We start from the raw sequence: 20,575 nt of genomic DNA on the forward strand, positions 1-20,575 counted from the left end.
AGAACTCCCAGGGAAGGTGACTCAGGCTCCTTCTGGAACTACCTTCCTCTGTCAGCATCAGGGTCTTGCCTGGTCAGTTGAGACAAGAGGAGCAAAGGCTTTGTTTGCCCTCTTGGTTTGGAGGCCTAGGCTGCTGAGGCCATAGGGAAGGTCCTAGAGGAGTAGAACTTTGAGGCTGAAAAGACCTCAAGAAGTCTAGGATTCAGTTGGTTCCTTTGCCTAGGGGACAGTGGGATGGGCAGTGTTCTCATGGATCCTACACCAGTCAGCAACCTGATGTTTACTTCTGACTGCAAAGCTCCAGAACCCTAGCCTGGCCACCGGAAGGGACTTTCTGTCCTTATTTCCACCAACGTCCGGTTCTTTCTGCGCAGGGGTGTTGTTGGCAGCTGCCGTATCTCCTCTATGAGGCCAGCTTGCTCCTATTAAACCCTCAGTCCTTGGTGCCAGAGCCCTCTGTGAGCCTTCCCCCGTCACTGATCATGGCTTTACTCCACCCCAGATTCTGTGCTCTGGAAATGCTACCTCATTGCTGTGTCCTTTTGATCCTAGGGATGCTAGCTGCTTCCTAATATTGCTGTGTTTTGTGTGGCTTTGTCTCTTACCCTATTTTCTGTTGCTGTAACAGAAACCTGAGACTGGGTGATTTGCAGAGTAAAGAGGGTTGTTTGGCTCATGGTTCTGGAAATTCAAGAGCATGGCACCAAAATCTGCTTGGCATCTTTGAGGGCCTTCCTGCTGGGACAAAGCAGAGGGTGTCACAAGAAAGGACAATCAGGTCTCACCTCTTCATATAAAGCCACAATCCTATTGATCAGAGCCCCACCCTATGGCCTCATTTAATCAAAATTATCTCCCAAAAGTCCCACCTCCAAGCCTCAGTTGGATTAAGTTTCCAGCTTCTTAAACCTTAAAGAAGAGTGAATTTCAGCATGAATTTTAGTGGGGACATCCAAGTCATCGCCCCTGGTCATCTTTTGTTTGGTTTCTCACTGTCTCGATCCCTGTGTGGACTCCTTTGTCTGACTCTCTGGGCAACTGATTTCTCTTTTGCTGACTGTGGTAACTGGAACAGATCTAGAGGTCAAGGTGAAACTGGAGTGAGGCTCCTGCTTCTTTCCACCCTGGCTTCACCCCGCAGGGTCTGCAAAGCTGACCTGCTCCTGGTGGCAGGTAGTAGAGGAGAAGTGGCAGGGATAGAGCTGGTCCAGCTTCCTCACCTCCCACAGCAGTGACCCTGTCACTAGCGATGGTGGCTCCAGTTCCAACCCATCAGTCCCACACCACTCCCTTCCCTGGGGAACGGCAAAGGGTCTGAGAAGAGCACCAGAAGTAGGTCTGCCATGTGGTTGGGGAGGATGCTTTCTTCTCAATGACAGTAGTGATGCCGACTGTGGTGTGGCTTTACTGGACATGTAACCAAAGTGCCCTGGAGACACCAAGCCGGATGTTGGTCACTGATTTCCACTAGGAGGTGAACCAGGCTTCAGGAACACTCTAATTTCAACCCTGAACTCGAAGGGGAGACTCCGATAGACAGACATGGGGTCAGTGTCGGATGGGTAGAAGAGTGGGGCCAGGAGGTTTGGAGACATTGAGGTTGCAGTGTGGCTGGGATGAAGAGCCTAGGTAAGGCTGGATTTAGGGAAAGTGGCCCCTGGTGAATAGGAGGGACATTAGGAATAGAGATGGAAGTCTTGCAGTCAGAGAGGACCAGAGGACTTCCTGGGCATTGTTTACCATGTCCTTGAAAGCACGCAGCCTTAGATGACTAATAAGCCTTAGGTGAGAAGAAAAACAAATTCACCATTCTTTTCATTGTTGTTGTTGTTTTGGGGGTGGGTTACGTAGCCCAGGCTGGCCTTAAACTCCTGATCTTCCAGTCTCCGTTTCTCAAGTGCTGAGACTGTAGGCATGCTCTACCATGCCTGGCTCAAAATCATAATTTCTTGATGTTTTAGAATCTCAGGAAATCTTACAATCTTAAGATAGTTGAATGATTGAATCCCAGAGTCTTGGGTTTTTAAACCAGCGATGATAAATCTTAGATTGCCCAATGGTGTTACAACCCAGCCCCTTCTCCCAGTTTTGACTCTGTACACAGTGCTTTGCACACGTTGTGTCCTGTCATCTCCATGACAACCTTGGGAAGCAGGGACTATCACATTGCCTGATTTTCCAGATGAAGAAATCGAGGCTCAGCGAGGGTGAGTTAGTCTGTGAAGGTCAGATCCCTTGAGACAGCGTGGCCGGGACTCTGCCCAAATCACTCAGTCTCCCAAGCCCATTCTCTGCTCCCAGCCTCCTGCTCATTTGTCTCCTGAGAGGCCTCGATGCTGAGCGCTCGCCTGTCCTCTGTGAACACCAGTGATGGGGAGCTCATTACCCCTCCCCAGGGTCACCCAGGTGTCCCAACTTTGGACACCTCTCTCCTTCTCAGAACATCCACCCATTGCCCCCAAATCTGCCCATAGAAGACAGCATTCATCTAGGACCCTGAGGGAGAGGAAGCAGCACCTGAGGTGGGACAGTGATGGTGCTGGAGAGGAGAATAGGGTCAGGAAGGCCCCAGATGCAGCCCATCCTGAAGGAGGGACTCAGCCCAAGACATCAGGAGCAGGCCCCTGGAAGACAAATGAGAACAAAGCCCAGAGGGGGGAGCGAGGAATAAATGTGTAATTCATAAATACAGTTCCTCCTCAATCAGAGTTATGGGGCCTAATGAGATTGGAATCATAAGTGCTATGACTTTAATTTCTTGGCTTTCCTCCCCGAAAACTTATTCTACAAAATGTGCCTGTGCCATCCATCCTCCCAGATGGCTTTTTAAGTGAAGCTGCTTGTTCAGAGGGAGAAGAAAAGGGTGGGAGGGAGAGGAGAGCTGGCAGAGGCGCTGCAGCCCCCAGAGAGGGGATGCAGCTGGAGCAGCAGCCCACTGTGCCCGGTGAGTGGGGCTTCAAGATGGAGACCCCAGGCTCAGCTGGCCCACATGATGAGGGGCAAGCCTCTGAACTCTTTCTGTCCCGACCTAGGTACCTTAGGACCCATCATTCCCTTCAGTAGACTGAAGAGACACCAACTTATTGCACACATGGAGAAACTGAGGCCCTGCAGGGCAGGACCCTGGACTTGATCAAACAGAAATTCGACAGAGAGGAGAGAGAAAATGGCCATCCCCATCAGACCCGTGTGAGCCTGAAGTGGATTCCATCCCTGTCTGCTGGTCTCTTGCTTTTCCCTTATTCTCCCTCCTGTCAAGCTGGGCTACGTGGATTGTGAGGTGTCCCTTCCTCTCCCAGGTGACTTCAGAGGGGTCCATCAGTGATGCTCCTGCTACTGGATATGAACAGTGCGTTTCCATGGCTACGACATCCTGTCCTGAAGTCCTGCTGCTGGGACTTGGGAACTGCTTTGGTTAGGATCTGGAATGTCCCCAAAGGGTCATGTGTCAAAGACTTGGTCCCCAACATGGCCATCTTGGGATCTGGTGGAGCCTTTAGGAAGAGGGGCTTAGTAGGAGGTCTTTAGGTCACTGGGAAGGTGTCCTCAAAAGGAATAGTAAAACTTTAATTCTTTGTCTTCCTCTTTCTTCTCTAGCCATGAGGTGAGTGGTTTTGCTCTTCCACAATCTCCTGCCTCACCACAGGCTCAAAATGATGGAACCAATCCATCATGAATGATGAATGGGAACCTCCAAAACTGTGAACCAAAATAAACCTTTTCTATTTACAAGTTGGTCATCTCAGGTCTTTTGTTATAGTGACAGAATGTTGACTAAGACAGAAAAGATGCTGCCTTACTTCCCATGGGTCTCCCTCCTGAAGGGACACTCAGCTCCAATTCTAATCTGGTCTCAGGGCTACAGCTAAGGTTCACCTGTCCTCCTCCCACGTCTTCAGAAGTCTCCTTGATCTTGGCTATTGCCTCATGCCAACAGTGTGACAGTCCTTTCTTCCTGGGGAGGAGGGCTCTTTTACCACTGTTTATCATACCCTACCCTTCTCAGGGGGGCTGGAGGCACCAGTGAGTATCCAAGGGCCCACCTGGGTTCCACATGACTTCCTGCCCCTTGCATAAAAGTAGCTCCACCTCCTTCTGCTGACCACCAGTAATTGTCCCTGCCACTGTGGTGACTGTGCTTTTTTTAAAAATCATTTTAAGAATGTTATATAAGCTGTGTGTAGTGGCGCATCCCTGTAATCCCAGCCCTCAGGAAGCTGAGGAAATAAGATATAAGCCCAGCCTGGGCTACCCAGAGAGACACTGTCTCAAAAAGTTAGGCAAATGAAATGATATGTTCCTTTTTATTACTGGGTGGCATTGCACTCTGTGGGTGTCCACTCTTGCCTTTTACTGGCTATAGACACTGAGCAGCTGTTGGCTGTCTTCCTCCACATCTTCTCACAGGTCCAGCGCCTTGGTTTTCCTTCTGACTTTATGGATAATTTTAGTTATTGCTGCCTCCTTGCTTCTGGTGGTTAGAGCCACCACCCAGCCTCAAGGGCTGTCAGCCACATATGACAAGAGAGCTGCTACTGCTTTTCTTGGTGACATGGTGCCCATCTCACCAGCGTGTTCCTGATGGTTATGGTGAGTGGTGTGTCCTTGGGACCATCCGTGGGACATAACCCAGCCCATTCTACCCAACCTCTTTGTCCCTCCACTACCACTTCCCAGGCAACTCAGGCATCTTCACATCATTAAGAATTGGCCATCACTGTTTCCAGACTGTTCCCTGGGGTTCTTGATAGACTGTTAAACCCTGTGTCCCCCAAGTGCACCAGAGTCGATGAATTCTGTTCATTCACTCTTATATTCTAGTTTCCTGGCCGCATATTAAAAACTCCTTATCATGGCTCCAGCAGTCCATGTTAGCTAAGTCTTGCTGTTCTTGGTGGATAGTTTCTTCCCTCCCACATTAGGCCTGGTTTGCTCCTGGTGTAATTTAAACCTATTTATTCACCTGGTCATCAGAAGAGAAGGTGGGTCAGGTTCTGAGGGGACTCCTACTACCTGATGGGAGCAGCGCTCATAGTATCCTTCACTACAGTAGCAGTTCTGGCCCTTCCCAGGGAAGGGGAGGCTACCAATGAAAGCCCAGAGCTTTGGAGAGGGTGGCAGAGTCTAAATCCTCAGATGTTTTTAGCCCAAGTCTTTGGCTCTCACACTTGGCCATTAGGGCTTATTCAGAGCCCCCAATCTCTCATTACCCCTCTGCAAGATATGACTGCAACTCAGAAGCTCAATTATTTACAAAGCAAAATGTCTGAGTCTTTGCAGGTGGCAGAGGAAGTAACCAGTTAGCTTTGATGTCCTTATAGGCAGTGTCTTCCACCCCACCCCTACAACTTTTGTTATGAGTGAGACAGAACATCTCTTCATATATTTAAGGAATATATGTTACATTATGTTATATATCACATATATGTTATTTTATGTTCTTTTTTTTTTCCTGCAGTGCTGGTGATCATGCCCTGGGTATCACGCATTATAGGTAAGCACTCTACTGCTGAGCTCCACGTCCAGCCCTTCCCACATCTTTCAAATGTCTCATCAGCACATCTCCCACAGGCTCTTTCTTCTTCCACTGGAACTGTTCCTTCCCCAGGTAACTACAGATAGAGTCTTTAGTGAGTGGACCGCCAGTTAAGACAAGTGTGACCAAACTCCCATAAGGATGGTATCTGCTCAGGGTGTATTGCCTAGGTGGATATTCCAATCCCAAATCCCTTCTTGACACTGACATCTGGGACTAATCCTTCTCAGACCACTGACCTGTGTTAATCTGAGTCTCCCAACAGCAGACACCAAGACAGAATTATACACAAGAGATTAATTGGGTTAAATGCCTATGAGTGGCAAACTCACCATTCCCACAAGACCCCATCACCCTTTCCATCACTACACTGGGGACAGAGCTTCCAACACATGATGCTGTGGGGGACACCCACCCCCAACCACACCTTCACCATAGCAGGGCGAGCGGGGCAAGAGCACACATTTACTGAGCACCTGTCCTGAGCCAGTCCTATAACAGGCACTGATACATTCACCCTCATTCTACAGAGGAAGAAACTAAGGCTCAAAGTGGTCACCCAGCTGTGACAGGGTGGCAAGCCAGGGCTGCTATCCAGTGGACTGAGAGCAAAGTCTGTGCCTTGTTCCTGGCACCACCCAGGTTCTAGGGAGCAGTGTAGACAGAGACACAGGTCGATGGCCCATCAGGGGCTCAGTATGACCAGAGCTCAGGATCAACGACAGTGAGCTTTAAACATCTGGCCAATGAGGCAGACTGGTCGCATAGGCCAGTGTTCCTGACGGTTAGCCTCTGGGCATACTTGTTTGGTTTACTCACAGGTTTAAAAAATGTTGATATAATTATCTCCCAGATTTTTAAATCTTCATTCCTGGTTTGTGAAAAATTAGATAATATGGCCAGCAGGGTCCCCACACCCTGCTACAGGAGTTGGAGCTGTGTGGCATGGCCCTCCCTGGTTGTGACAGGCACCTGCAGTCTATGAGGGTCCACTCCACATGAATGCCCCCAGTGAGCGCTCCAGACATAGTCAGGGCAAGTGAGGTTCTGCTGCAGGAGACAGCCCAAAGCTCAGGGCTTCACACAAGTCCTCCTGCAGTCTGGGTGGCTCTCCAGGCAGCTGCCTTCTGTGAGGAGATCTGGTGATCCAGTGGCCACCGTGCACTTTTCTGTCAGGAGAAAGGCCTCCTGCTTGAGAGTAGGGAAAGAGAAGGGCAAGATTTTGTGCTAGAAATGAAAAGATTCCCTGGGAGTGACATGCCTCTTCTGCTTCCAACCCATAACAGAGAGCTAGTCACACGGATCAAATAACGTCAGGAGGCAGAGAGGTGTCTTCCTCCTGTCTCCAAGTACAAGTGGAAATCACAACAAGTGAGCAGAAGTCTCGACCCTGCACATGCAGGCTTTACAGCAGCGACTCTGATAGGGGGCACAACGTCTCAAGTTCACTTGTACGGAGCCTCCATCAGGTTGGACCTTCCTAACACTTTGGTTAATCATCACTGAAATCTTTTAAATAGGCCTTGTAATCCCAGTTTTACTGAGGGGATACTGAGGCAGCGAGTGATTACGTAATGTTAAAACCCAGGCTGTCTGACTCCAGAGTCTTCACCACCATCCTATACTGTCCTCAGTGGACTGTGGAGACAAGGAGAGAAATGTAAGTAATGGGACTCAGGTAAAGAAGAAAAGGCAAATGCTGTGGCCCTGTGTGCACGTACATGGGTGTGCTTGCATGTGGTGTGCGTGCATGGGCATGTGTGCACGTGTGCATTCATGTGTGCCTTTGTGGGGGGGGTCATGTGGGGATGTGCATATGTGCATAGCACACGTGCTTTCGTGTGTGCTTGCACTCAGGTGTATGTCCGCAGGTGAGTGCATATTCACTTGTCTCTTCTTACATGTGTATACGTGTGTCTGAGTGTACACATGTGTGTACATATGTGTGTAGGTGCATGTGTGTGTATTCATGTGTGGATGCATGTGGATTGTGTTTCCATGTGTATGCTGTGTGCACATGTGGGGGGACATGTGAGTATGCCCAGGTGTGTGTTCCAATGTGGCATGAGTGTGCATGTGTGCCTGTGTGTGCGTATGTGAGTGTGCTTCCTGTTTGTGGGCATGTGTGTACATGTACATGTTGTGTTGAATATATGTGCTTGTGTGTGCACGTGTGTTTACATGTGTGCATGTGTTGGGGGCATACCTGCATACATGGTATTTGTGTATGTATGTTCCAGGTTGTCATGTGCACATGTGAGTGTGTACTTTATGTTTGCGGGCATTTGTGTACATTTTTATGTTCTGCTGTGTATATGTGTTTATGTGTCAATGTGTGCATGTGTGTGCACAGTGCTCACATATGTGTACATGTGTTGAAGGCATGTGGACACATGTGTGGTGTGTTCATTCTGTGCATACAAGTTTATGCACACATGCATGTGCTTATGTGTGTCCATGTGTGCATGTGTAAGCACAGCTGTGATGGTGTACATGTGTGTGTGGTGTGTGTGTGTACATGTGTGAATGTGTGTGCATGTCTGTCCATATGTGCGTGAATGTGTGAATGTGTGTGTGTGTGCATGTGTGGATAAAGCACATTTTGTAGTTTGGCCTCCAACACATACTCATTGAACATCCACTGTGTGTCAGGAGTGGTCTAGAACTGAACAGCCGTAAGGAGGGAGATGAGCTGGGAAGTCATGCAACAGGGGCAAACAGAGACCTGGAAAGGAGAAGGAGCATGAAGCATGCCTTGGCACACAGCAGATGGAGGTGAGGCAGCCTGGCACCTCTGACTCCCTGTCTGGTGCTTCTTTACATCCTTGTCTCCAGGCTTCTGGAAAGGACACCCAGGGATCTGATTGCAAGGCCACAGTCCAGGCTCTGGTCACAGATGCCCTTGTGGACTGCTGGAGGGGTAATTGGGGAAACTTCAGGAAAGCAATTGACTGCTAAAGGGCCCCAGTTGGAGAAGCACTGTTCCCACAATCTCCTGATCCTGCCTGTGGGAATCTGTTCTGAGGAGTGGGCAGGGACTCGAACAAGTGGTGCCTGAAACGTCCATTCTGGCTGATGCATGTGAGAAAAAAACCCCCACAATCCTCTGAATATCTGACAGTTGAGGACGGTGCAGTAAATTATGGCACATCCAAATGAGGTGCAATTATGAAGCTATTAACATCATGCTTTTGAGGAATTTTCAATGATGTGGGAAAATGCTGATGATATATGGTGAGCTTAAAAAAATACTGAATAGCTGAATAAATTGTATGATCCCAATTACACAAAATTCAATATGTGCAGTGAAAGTAAGAAGGATGGGGAGGAGGAGGAGAGGAAGGAGAAGAAAAGTAAGGGGGAAGGGAGGAGAAGAAAGACAGAGAGGAAGAAGAGGAGGGGAGATGAGGATGAGGAAGGAGGAGGAGAAGGCACTGTCTTTCTTATACTGAGCAGTGCCACACAATTGTCTTCACAACATCCCATGTGGAGGGGCCATTGTGTTCATCCTACAAATGAGGAAGGTGAGGCACAGAGAGGGTAAGTGGCATGTCTTATGAGACACCAAGCCGCCATTTGGACCCAGGTCTGGCTGACTCAATTCATTTGCATTTGCTCCACTGGGGAAACCAGAGCAGGCTGGAGTTAGGGCATTTTATCTCCAGATTCAGGGTTATTTGGCAGAGAGAGAAAGGAGGTCCCAAGAGCTTTTCAGGAAGTGTAGCTGTTGAAGATCATGGTCCCTCTCAGAGGTTGGAATTGGTCAGTCCCATTTCACAGATGTGAAGTTGAGGCAGTGTCTCAGTGATCTGCTCCAAATAAATGGTGGAGGTGAGCTTGGCCTGTGACTGTGCTCTCCCCACCCCCACCACCTCCACACACACACACTTTCACTCTAATGCGATTGGCTGGGATGGGCTGGGGAGAAGAGCAGGCATGAACAGAGGTCATTGGTTTGCCCCTAGAAAATTCTTTTCCCAAGGTCACTGGAAATTGTCTATCCGCTTCCAAGAAGGGTGTGGAGGCCCTGAGAAGTACTCCCTAATGAGCTGGCCCAGGTCCCTGCAGGGAGCCCCAGGGACTCCACCCTCAGCCCCCTGAGTTAACTGATGCATCTCCCTAAATCTGGAGCTGCATAGCTTAGACAGATGACCTAGAGGCTGCCTGGAAACCAATCTGCAGCTCACCGGAGCGGCCTCTGTATCTCTATGTCCTCTGAGAAGAGTGGGTGTGAGGCAGGAAAAACCATTACTGAAGGGCCCCCAAGTGCACATGCCTTCTCTGATTTGCTAGTGAAAACTTTTCCCTAACTCCAGGTCTTATCCCCTTCCACTCTCCTAATGCCAGCATCTGCCCCTGCCCACTGAGGCTCTTGGGAACCTCAGGAGCAGGAAAGCTCCCTCTCAGCCTATGAGAGGTGTCTATGAGCCTGGTGTCTCACTGGGACACCAGGATGAGCCCCACCCCTAGCTGCTCTGAGCTTCACCTTCTTCTCCTCTTGTTACCATTCAGCTGTCTGGGGACCTTTTGTTCTACCCAGATAGGAATCGCGGTAGGTGAGAAGAAGCTCTTCTAGTGCTGGAGGTCCCAGGTCCTTGGGTGTCCAAGGCCTGTGGGCGCGACTGGCAGACCTAGATGCTCCCAGTTATAAGCCTGGTGTCAAAGGGCTTATTGCTGCAGGCTTTAGAAGCACAGAGATTTATGGCTGTACACTCTCAGGTTGGAGGTTTATCATTCTGGGTTTTAACCACCAGCAGCCTGGGTACTTGGCAGCTATTGTAATCCTTGGCTTCCAGCAGCATTGGGTGGCAGCCACAGGCAGCACCTTTTAGTGTTACAGTTCTTATACAGGCTTTGGACCCTGCAGTTCTACAGGAACAAGTGTTACCGCTCTGGGGTCTAGAGTGACAGGACCCTCAATGACACTCATTGACAGCAGCTAGTGTTACAGCTCTCAGGCCTATTATGTCTGAGAAATTGGCCCTCAAGTCTTGGCAGCTCCCTGGAGCTCTTACAGAGACAAAGCTGCAGTTTCTGTTATCTGGCTTGTCATAGCATTCTGTCTTTCTTTAGCCTTGGCACTCCACCTACTCTTGCCTTCTTTCTACTGCCATTGTCACCACTGTCACTGTTAGAGAAATAACTTCTGCCACCTCCTCCACTGATGCCACCTCTGCTACTGCCTTTGCCACCACTATTGTTCCTCTGCTACTTCTGCCATCTACTCCAGAGGACATTTTATTGGGCCTAATGTTGTAACACCAGGGGGCAGCATAGGAAGATGTCTCCTGGCTGAGTCAAAGAGTGAGCAGAAAATTCTGCTTACATTGCAGGACAAAGGTTATAGCAGGGGTGTTGGCACCAATCATGGCACAGTCTCTCATGCAAATGAAGAACCACACTCGCACCAATCACAACACAGTCTCTCCTGCAAATGAAGGACTGTTTGTACCAATCATAGGCCTTCTGCTGGGTCACCAGGCCAACTCACCATGGTGAGTTGTTCCCCCCTGACCTGAGTGAAAATAGCTTCAGGATCATCTAGAATTCACAAATCTTGTGATGGCAAAAAGCCTGGCAGGAGCTGTTTGAAACAGTCATAGCTGGGACTGTGCTTGCCAGAGCCATAGCTGTGCTTTGACAGCAAGAAGCTATGGTTGCCATGTAGCTTCCTCAAGGCATCTGTGGACTGTTGAAAGAAGCCAGTGAGTGCTGAGTGCTGACTGGCTGGCTGCTTGATGGATGGTCCTTCACCCAAGGCGGCTGGGGTATGAGGAAAGAGTCTAAGAACTGTCAATTAGTGAGTCAAATCACCCTGGTCCCCAACATCTTAGCTCACTTAAGTGAAAAAATAAACGTTCAAAGGAGTGCTTATAATGAAACCTTGTCATTAACATTAAGGTGACTTAATAGTGCTCTAACAATGCTTAACTCTTGCCCCAGTGGCCCCTGGAGAGGAGGGTCCCTCAGTCTGTCTCCCTCTCAGCTCCAGTTAGGCTCATGCTGATGTATCCAGAGCTGAAGCCTGTGGCAGAGCTGGGGCAGCGCAGAGAGAACATCTAGGAAGGAGGAAATCTACTTTCTGTCCTCCTGGGATTCTTGGACAGGAGACTTCTTGGGCTGCACCTTGGCTACTTGGCCACTGGAGTCAGGCTGTCCAGGCCCTTTTCAGAGGAGTAACTGATGTGCATGCACTGGCTGGGACGGGGGAGGGTAATGAATCGAGTGTGTGTGTGTGTGTGTGTGTGTGTGTGTGTGTGTGTGTGTACATGTGTGTGTACACACTGACTGGGATGGGGGGTAATCATGTGTGTGCACATGCACTTGCATGCTTGTGCATGAGTGCACCTGTGGGCTTAGCCCTTTACAGAACCCTTATTTTCCACCCAACTTCCACAGTCCAGAGAGAGGAGGAATTGTTGGTTCCATTTTCCAGATGAGACAACTGAGACACACAGAGAAGCAAGCTGTTTGCTTCCAGAGTTTCTGGCTAGCTAGGAGGGGCAGCTGGACTGGAAGGCATATGTGACTGATAATGAATTAAGGCCTCCCTCAGAGAATCCAGAATCTCTGAGCAAGGGAGGAAGGTTGAAGCCCAGCAGGCTGAGGGTCCCTAAGTATAAACAGACTCCGCAGGCAACAATGGAACACTCCTTGCTTCTTCCTCCATCATCCTCCCGGATTCCTCCAGATACTCCCAATGACAGAGCAATGAGCTTTCTCCCAAGGCTGTCCCCACCCCCACCCAAAATGGACTCTGACTGTAGAAATCCTTTCTTTGATAAGCTAGCGTCTCTTTTTCTTCATTCCTTCCTATATCCATCAATCATAGTCACAGAGATAACGTGCCAGGTTCCAGGTCCCAGGGACACAGCAGTGAATAGGAGGCTTTGTTAAAAAAAAAAAAAATACACATGGAGTCATGAGAAAGAGCCAGGGTCCTGGGGGAAAGGAGCTGATGTTGGGCCACTTCTGGGAACTTCTTCTCTTTTGTGTGACCTATGTCTACCCTGCTGCTTACCTGCTCGATAAGGCTCCCGTCCAGGCTCCATCTGCCTGCCCAGAGGGGTTTCACCCAGTCTTAGGCCCCCATGAGCCTGAGGGTCTTCTCTCTCATAACTGCTGATCCTGACATGAGGCCACCTCTGTAATAGTTATGTGCCTTGGCTTCTTGCTATGGCCACCATGAAGGGCAGGGTTTGCTCAGCCAGTCTGGGCTCTGCCTTCCCTTCCCTCTGCCAAAAAGCTAATTGTTTTTGCAATTTAAAAATGCAAAGAACAGGCAATGGCACTATTTCTACAAACCTTGCTCAGAATGAAGTATTTGCTCCCAAATGGGGTGTCTTTCCACATATCAATCTGGGGCTCCCACACAGGGAGACAAAGATGGTCCTCACTCACTTGGCCTCCCAGTCTCATGTGGGTCACGCTCTGGGGCCTGGAGGGACCTCAGGGCATCATTTCGACCAGTCCCTGTCCCTAGTTAAAAACAAGTATAATTTTGTGTGTTTTAAGCAGAAGAAAACAAAGTTGAGGGGTGTAGTGGAGCTCTTAGGTGGAGGATGTGGATCTGAATGCAGGCATGTCACTCAGTCATAGGACTTCTAGTGGGCCAAGATAGGCCTGGAGGAGGCTAGTCTCTGACCTCCCCCTACTTTGTGAGTTCAGCAGGGTCCCAGTAGGGTACCCAGACACAATGCTCACACTCAGCCAGCCTTTGGGAGACACATATGTTACTGTCTGGTGGGGTTCCCTGTAGCCTTGGGGTAAGGACACAAGGCTTGGCAGTCATCCATTCAACTCATTCATTAATTTAGCCATTCATTCGATAGTGGCTGTGCATCTGCCATGGACCAGGCTCCAGGCAAAGCAGGCCAAACTCTCCCCTAGGGCTCACAGCCTGGGCAGCAGGGAGCCAAATATAATGTAGTTGTAAAATAGATGTGAACTTGGTCATGTGACGGAGCTGAGAGTGCAAAGAAGGTGGAGCCCTGGGCACTGTGATCTGAGCAGGGGCATAAAGAGGGCTTCCTGGAGGAAGTGGACCCAGAATAAGATGAGAGCCCTGGAGGCCACTTGCTGGGATATCCTGGAGGAAACTTGACAGTGGGCCCTGGAAACCCTAAGATTTTTCAATCTGAGGTGAGGCTCAGATGCTGCAATTCTCACCCAATATTTTGTAGATTCAATTAAGATAAAAAAGTTAAGGCTCGAGAATCTAAGATCCTGGTTTTGCACTAATAATCTTAAGATTCCAGTAAGTGAAGATTGTAAGACTTGGGAGTTTAAGATGGGGATGTGAAGACCATCTTAGAGGATGGGCTTCCAGGGTAGAGCCCTTTGCTGCAGGAGAGCACCTGCTGGAACCTTCTGCCTGCTGGGAGCGGCTCCTCCCTCCTCCTGGCTCATATATCCTACAGCCCCAGCATCACAAGTGCCTTATCTGCATGTTCCAGTTTCCAGAATAAATATTAGAAGATGAGTCTGTGGAGATTTTCTGCATGTACCTAGCTAATTTCTCCAGCCAGGGGTGCATCCAGACATGGACTTTAACACAGGTCACTGTGATTGTACTCACTATGAGGCTGGTGGTGCAGAGAACCCAGAAGAGGGAGGGGAGTCTCCGGTCAGAGTCTGAGGGCCTTCCTGTGCTCAGGCTGAGAGGGAAGGGGAGAAGGGAGGGGAGGGGAGGGGAGCATCCATCAGCAACCTGGGAGCAGACAGGCCCTTTCTCCCCAGCGTCTGGGGTCTGTGCATGGACTCTCTATCTGGCTCACTCAGGCTGCGGTTGTAGGAGCCTCCCAGAGGGGAGTGAGATGCAGGACAGCCCTACAATGGTACACACACCTCCCTGGGTACTGGCTGGGCTCCAGAACCAGACAGACAGGGGCAGATGTCACCTTCCTCACTCACCAGTTCAGCCATGCAACCTTGAAGAGGCCATTTCACCTCCCTGGGACTCAGATTCTTCAGTGTGACCCTGAATCTTGCCCACCAGGTGACTCTGAAGACTGGAGGAAAGGTCCAGAGTTGAACACACAATGAGCCCTGATCCTGCAACCACTCCTGACTCCTGACGCCTGCTGGGCACCTGGCTCTGCTGGAAGTGCTTTGCATAGGTTTAATCCTCCCCAGTTCAGTGGGGTGCTGCCAATACCCTTCTTTCTCAGATGAGGAAACTGAGGCACAGAGAGCTTAAGTAACTCATCCAGCATCAGGCAGTTGGCTCCAAACACCTGTGAACATATTTAAAGACCATATTTAAGTTTTTCCAAAACCCTCCTAGATGGGGCCTAGACAAACTCCTCCTCATGCTTCCAAACCCAGGCCAGGCATCGTGTGGGGGCAGGGAACAGGCCTCTGCCCTCAGGACTGCCTGCGTCTGCATTCACTCACCCTTTCCTTCTTCGAATTTGGCTCCTATTCCACGGCTGCCACTCTGGGCTGAAGTAAAATCCTGTGGTGTTGGCATTTTAGGTAATGCCCCATCCAGACAAGGTTTTGTCATTTCCTGAGGCCCACAGCCCACTAGAAGGGAGGAGGCTGGGAACTCTGACTCTAGCAACCTGGGACTCTGAAGGGGCCAAGGTCACCTTGAGAAGTTAGGGGAGGAGCCTTTGGAGAGAAGCCCCCTTCCCTCACCAGTCAATCTATAGCTGTGTGTACAGAAGGCTCCCCCATGTCATGGACCCCACCTGGGCCACTTCATCAGCACTCATGTTAATTACATGTGACTTAATTATAAGAGCACCACTTGAGATGGAAAAATGACAAAAGTGGCCCCAGGTGATTAGCCCATCACAACAGGCACCACACTTGGGCCAGGTTAGACCTACGACTGAGCCACAACCACAGGCAGACAGACAGACATCACTTAACTTCTCGCCTTGACGTTGACTCACCTTGACGCTGAGGCTTTCTTGTGGCCTCCCAGTTCTCATGGAGTCACAAACCACTAAAAGTTTATGATGAGCTGAAAGTAATTGACCACAGTGAGGGATGAGTCACCCAGGCTGTGTCTGAGGCCCAGCTGAGGTGAGACACGGGGGGGAAATGCTGGAGAGGAAGCCCCTGGTACTTGGACACCCTCAGGGTGGCCCTCCCTCAAACAGCTCTCTCCCACCCCCATCTCAATCCTGGTGGAGCTCAGCTTCAGCCTTCTTCACCTGCTCCAGGGCTCCACCCACCTGCCCTCTTCAGCACCAAACCCAGCCGGAAACCTGCCATGACCCCTGAGTCCCCAGACGGCCTTGGCTCAGCATTCAAGGCGCAACATTTGAGGCCCTTCATGATGCATCCAGCCTCTCCCCACAACCATCTTCCTCTCCACACCCACCTGGGTGTCAGGCCATGCTGCCTTGTTCCAGCACTTCCCAGAAATGTGTTTCTTCAGGACGGGGCCTTTGCACATGCTCTGTGGCTCCCCCTTCTTGTTCCCACCACCCTTGACAGTAGCCTTGCTTTACCTGACCAAGTGGGACTGCTCTGCCCTGGGTCTTCCCTTCCTAAACTGCTCTAGGGCTCTCAGCTGCTCTCCACCCTTATTCCCCAAGAAACAGGAATAGAGAAGGGCCCAGGCCAGAGGAGGAGGCTGGTCTTGGGCCTGCTTTCTGCTAACTGTAATGAAGCCAAACAGCTGCAGAGGGCAGGCCTGTGTGCCCGATCCCTGGGAGCCTGGTCTTCCCTCACAGAAACCAGGGTCCAGGAGAGGTGATGGCCTGGCCTGGGAGACAGATGCAGACTGAAGAGTCTGTGACTGAGAGGGGGAGATGGCAAAGAGCAAGGGACCAGGCTCCAGGGACAGGGCTGTCTGTGTCTGTACCCCTCCCCATCCTCCTGGGTGGATGGGGAGGGGTGCATTCTTTGAAATGGCATCTCACATTTCTGATGTGAGGCCACTTCCAGGGGACTATGATGTGAAAATGAGAGAGAGAAGTGTGGCTCTCTCTGGAGGTACAGAATGCTGTTTTGATCCAAGAAATGCAGGCCCTGAGGAGAATGTCACCTCCCATCTACTGAGACCAGGTGAACTGGAAACAAAACATAAACATAATGGCAGTCATCCCTGTCATTACTGTCCCCATTTTACATGGGGGAAAGGGAGTCCCACATAAAGCTAGGGATGGCAGAGTAGACTCAACCCCAACCCCTGTCACTGAGGCCCAGGTTCATTCCCCTGTCCTCCTCTGTCTGGAAGAGCTTGGAGAGGAGTCAGGAGAGGAGGAGCCAGTGTAGGGTGGAGGTATCAGGGAGGTGTCTGGGCCTGGAGGACACACTGGAGGAGAAGAGCCTGCAGGTGAGGGCAGCTGAAGTTGCTACCCCTCAGTATCTTAAGGCCTCTGGCCTGGGATTCTTCAGGAGGGGGTTCAAGGTCCAGGGCCAGATGAGGGTCCAGGTGGGGCAGGAGCCCCTGGGAACTTCCTGTTCACTTGGTTTGGGCCCAGGTGCACCTGATGGGAGCCAGGTGTCCTGGCGTGTCTGCAGCGAGGGAACCACAGTCTCACAAGTGGCTCTGATGAGGCCATCAGACCATGGTCCACCCACCAATCAGCCCTGACAACCTTGATGTCCCATGAGCCTGAGAACTGCAGATTCCTCATGCAGGTGGCTTCTCTGGAAAGAGAGAATCCCCATGATGTGCAGGGTTGGGGAAATCGGATCGCTTTCTTCCTGCTCTGCCTCTGATCTCTATTGACCCATCTCCCATAATGAGGAGCAGAAACTGCCCAGCATCACCGAGCATGAAAACGCCCAGCAGCTCAGCTCCCAGGGCTCCTCTTGGGGTGTGGAGGCCCCGGAGGCTGGGGCCTCTGGGAGGCAAATGCCTACGTGGGTGGAGCCTCCTGGGTCTCTGCACAGATCGGCTTCCCAGCTGCTGCATCAGCAATTCTTGCATCTCAAGCCCCTTCCCTCCTGCCTGCTCCCCCCTTCCCCCGATAGATACTCATTGATGCCTCTGCAGTGCAGAACCTGAGGTGCCCATCAGACTGTGGGGCCACTGAGACACATTCCAGTCCTTGGGGGACACTGTCTTAGGGTAAGTGCACTAATGGAGGGACACCTGCAGGGACCACATACATTCATTTAGTCAGCACTTTTGTTGAGAACCTGCAGCTCCTGTGTCGGGAGAATTAAAGTAAAACCAACACGGACTCTGCTCCATGGAGTTCATTGTCTACAGTGGAGGCGCACATCAATTGAGAATCCCACAACTGAATGTATATACTCTGTAAAGATGTGGCTCGTGGAGAGTATGTGATGGGAGTTAGGGTCACAGAATGCTGGGGAGGACTTTCCTGAGGACTCCCAGCTTGAGCTGGAAGTGGGATTTGAAGGGAATAGGAATTATCTGTCAAAGGAACAGCCCATGCAAAGGCCTGTGGCAGGAGGCTCTTGGGGGCCGTGAAGAAGTCTCAGAACTGTGTGATTGGAGGTCAGGTAGTGAGACTGTCTGATTCTGAAGGCCTAAGAACCAGGAAGGTCAGCGTCAAGGTCAGGAGAAGGCAGCTATCCCAACTCAAACAGAAAACACATTCCCCCTTTGCTGTGGCCTGATGTGCCCCCTCCAAGTCCAGGGGTTGCTAGTGTGATAGCATAAAGAGGTGGAGCCTAAAAGAGGTAATTAGGCTCCTGCCCCATGAATGCATTAGGTGCCCTCAGGAGGGGCAACTCTCTCTTGCCTTTCCACTTTCCACCAGGTGAGGACGCAGTAGGAAGGACCTCGTTATACAGCAGAGCCTCGATGCTAGACTTCACAGCCTCCAGAACTGGGAGAAAATAAACTTCTGTTCTGTACAAATGACCCAGTCTCAGGACATTGTGGGAGCAGGATGAGCAGACTGAGACCCCATCTGCCACCTTCTTTCTTGGGGCCTCAGCAGCTAGGATGGTGTTCACCACACTGCCAGGGACCCTATGCACTCACTTCTGTAACTCTAACACTCATTTCATCCAGAAACATACTCCCAGACACACCCAGAAATCCTGTCTTACCAGCTACCTGGGCATCCCTAGCTCAGTCAAGTTGTCACAGAAAATTAACCATCTCAGAATACCAGCCAGTGAGGCCCACCAGATCCCTGAGAGAGGAAGACATAGGAGGGGGCCAGCTGCGTGGGGTCTTCATCCCCTATCTCTGTGGCTGTCTTCCTAGACCAGAAACTCCAGGAAGAAGGAAGCTCTCCTGGGACCCAGGGCACCACAGGACACACTGCAGCCTCAAAAATCCTGGGTGTGACACCTCATCCATCGCCCCACACACACACACACACACAAAGCAAAGCATTGGTGGAAGGAAGAGAAAAAAGGAGGGAGGGGAAAAGGCAAGGGCTAGACACAAGGGGCCGTGTGTCATTGGCACAGAGTGAGGACAGGAAGCAGGGGATGAAACCGAACACTAAGAGGCAGAAAAGATAAAAGATCCAGAAATGTCGCACTGTGACCCATCCCATGCGACAAGTGCAAGTGCACTGAATCTTAGTAGGTCTGAGACCTGATTAGAGTCACACTTCAAGAGGGCTCTCAGAGGGAATGGGCCTGTGAGCACCATTTCACACTAAACTGGCTGTGTCTATAACACCACTGGCTGGAGAGAAACCCCAACACCCAGTCTGGAAGATAGCAGAGGCCCTGATCCTGGCAGTGTGTCTACCTGGTCCACCCTCACCATACCAGCAGCTTTGGACTGCCCAGGTCCTGTCCAGGTTGCGGGGAGCAGAGAGACCTCACCCTTTCCACAGCCCTGCCCACAGGTCTGCCAAAAGCCCAGCTTGGCTGACCCCTGCCATACCCACCTTGCCCATCTGAGGGTGAAGTCTGAGCCAGGGCTGGCTAGGCCCCAAGTTCCAGTACCCACCCTGGGGGTTTCCCAAGCCCATCATAGCCCCTCAAAACCTCTAGATATTCTCTGGACAAACCCTCTCTGAGGTGTCCTGATGGCTTTGGAACCTTCCATTCCTGGAGCAGTTTTCCTGCCCTGACTACCAGCTGTGTCAGTACTCCAGGCCCCTCGGGCTTCTCAGTTTGCTACAGAGTCCTGCCCTTGTCTTGTGGGTCTGCAGCCTCCCAGCAGCTCAGCCTGGTTAGGATCCTGGCTTTGTTCGGGTAGCCAAGGGGCCCCTCTTTTTTAATCCATCTCTTTTTTAATCCATCTCTGTGCACTGAACTGTCCTGCTTTCCCTTACTGCTCGCACTTCCAGGAATAGTTTCCATCCTTCTCTGCCTGGCTGACTCCTCTTCTGACATCGCCTTACAACTTCTTGTGGGAAACTCCTCTGACTCCCACCCACCCTGGCATAGGTCTTCTCTTCCTTGTCCTGGCCACTTTAAGAAGAACTGCCCAGTGTTGTCCTCACCCATGTACAACCTGCCTACCCTCTCAACTTTCCCAGTGCAGGGCTGACTAGAGGGTCACTAATGGCCACATCCCCAGTGACAGTCAGGGCTCTGAGATGCCCAGGAAAGGGGAACGAAACAAAGGAATGAGCAAACCAAATTCTCAGCCTCACTTTCCCCATCAGAAAATGGGGCCAATTGTTCCCCTCACAGGGTGCCTTTTAAGGATTTGATGCAATCATGCAGATAAGATAAGTTGTTTGTTTTAGCCGGGTACCAGTGGTCACGCCTGTAATCCTAGCTACGTGGGAGCCTGAGATCCAGAGGATTGAGGTTCAAGACCAGCCCAGGAAAATAGTTCATGAGCCTCCACAGACACACACAACCATCTCCAAAACAACCACAGCAAAATGGACCGGAGGTGTGGCTCACGAAGCAGAGCGCCTGCTTTGCAAGCACAAAGCCGTACAAAAAAACAATTAGTTGTTTGCAAAACTGTCTGCGTTTACTCCCTCACCCTGAAATGTCCTGGCCCTTTGCAACGTGACTTTGCATCTCCTTCCACTGAGATGCTTTTCCTAAGTCTAGGTCACATGTGTAACTGGCTCCAGCCAAGGATATGTGTCAAGTGTCATTGCACCAGTTCAGCACACAGAGAACCACTGTGGTTCTCTCTCCTCTCTCTCTCTCTCTCTCTCTCTATCT

Source organism: Castor canadensis, chromosome 7 (genome assembly GCF_047511655.1).
Source record: "Castor canadensis chromosome 7, mCasCan1.hap1v2, whole genome shotgun sequence".
Lineage (NCBI taxonomy): Eukaryota > Metazoa > Chordata > Mammalia > Rodentia > Castoridae > Castor > Castor canadensis.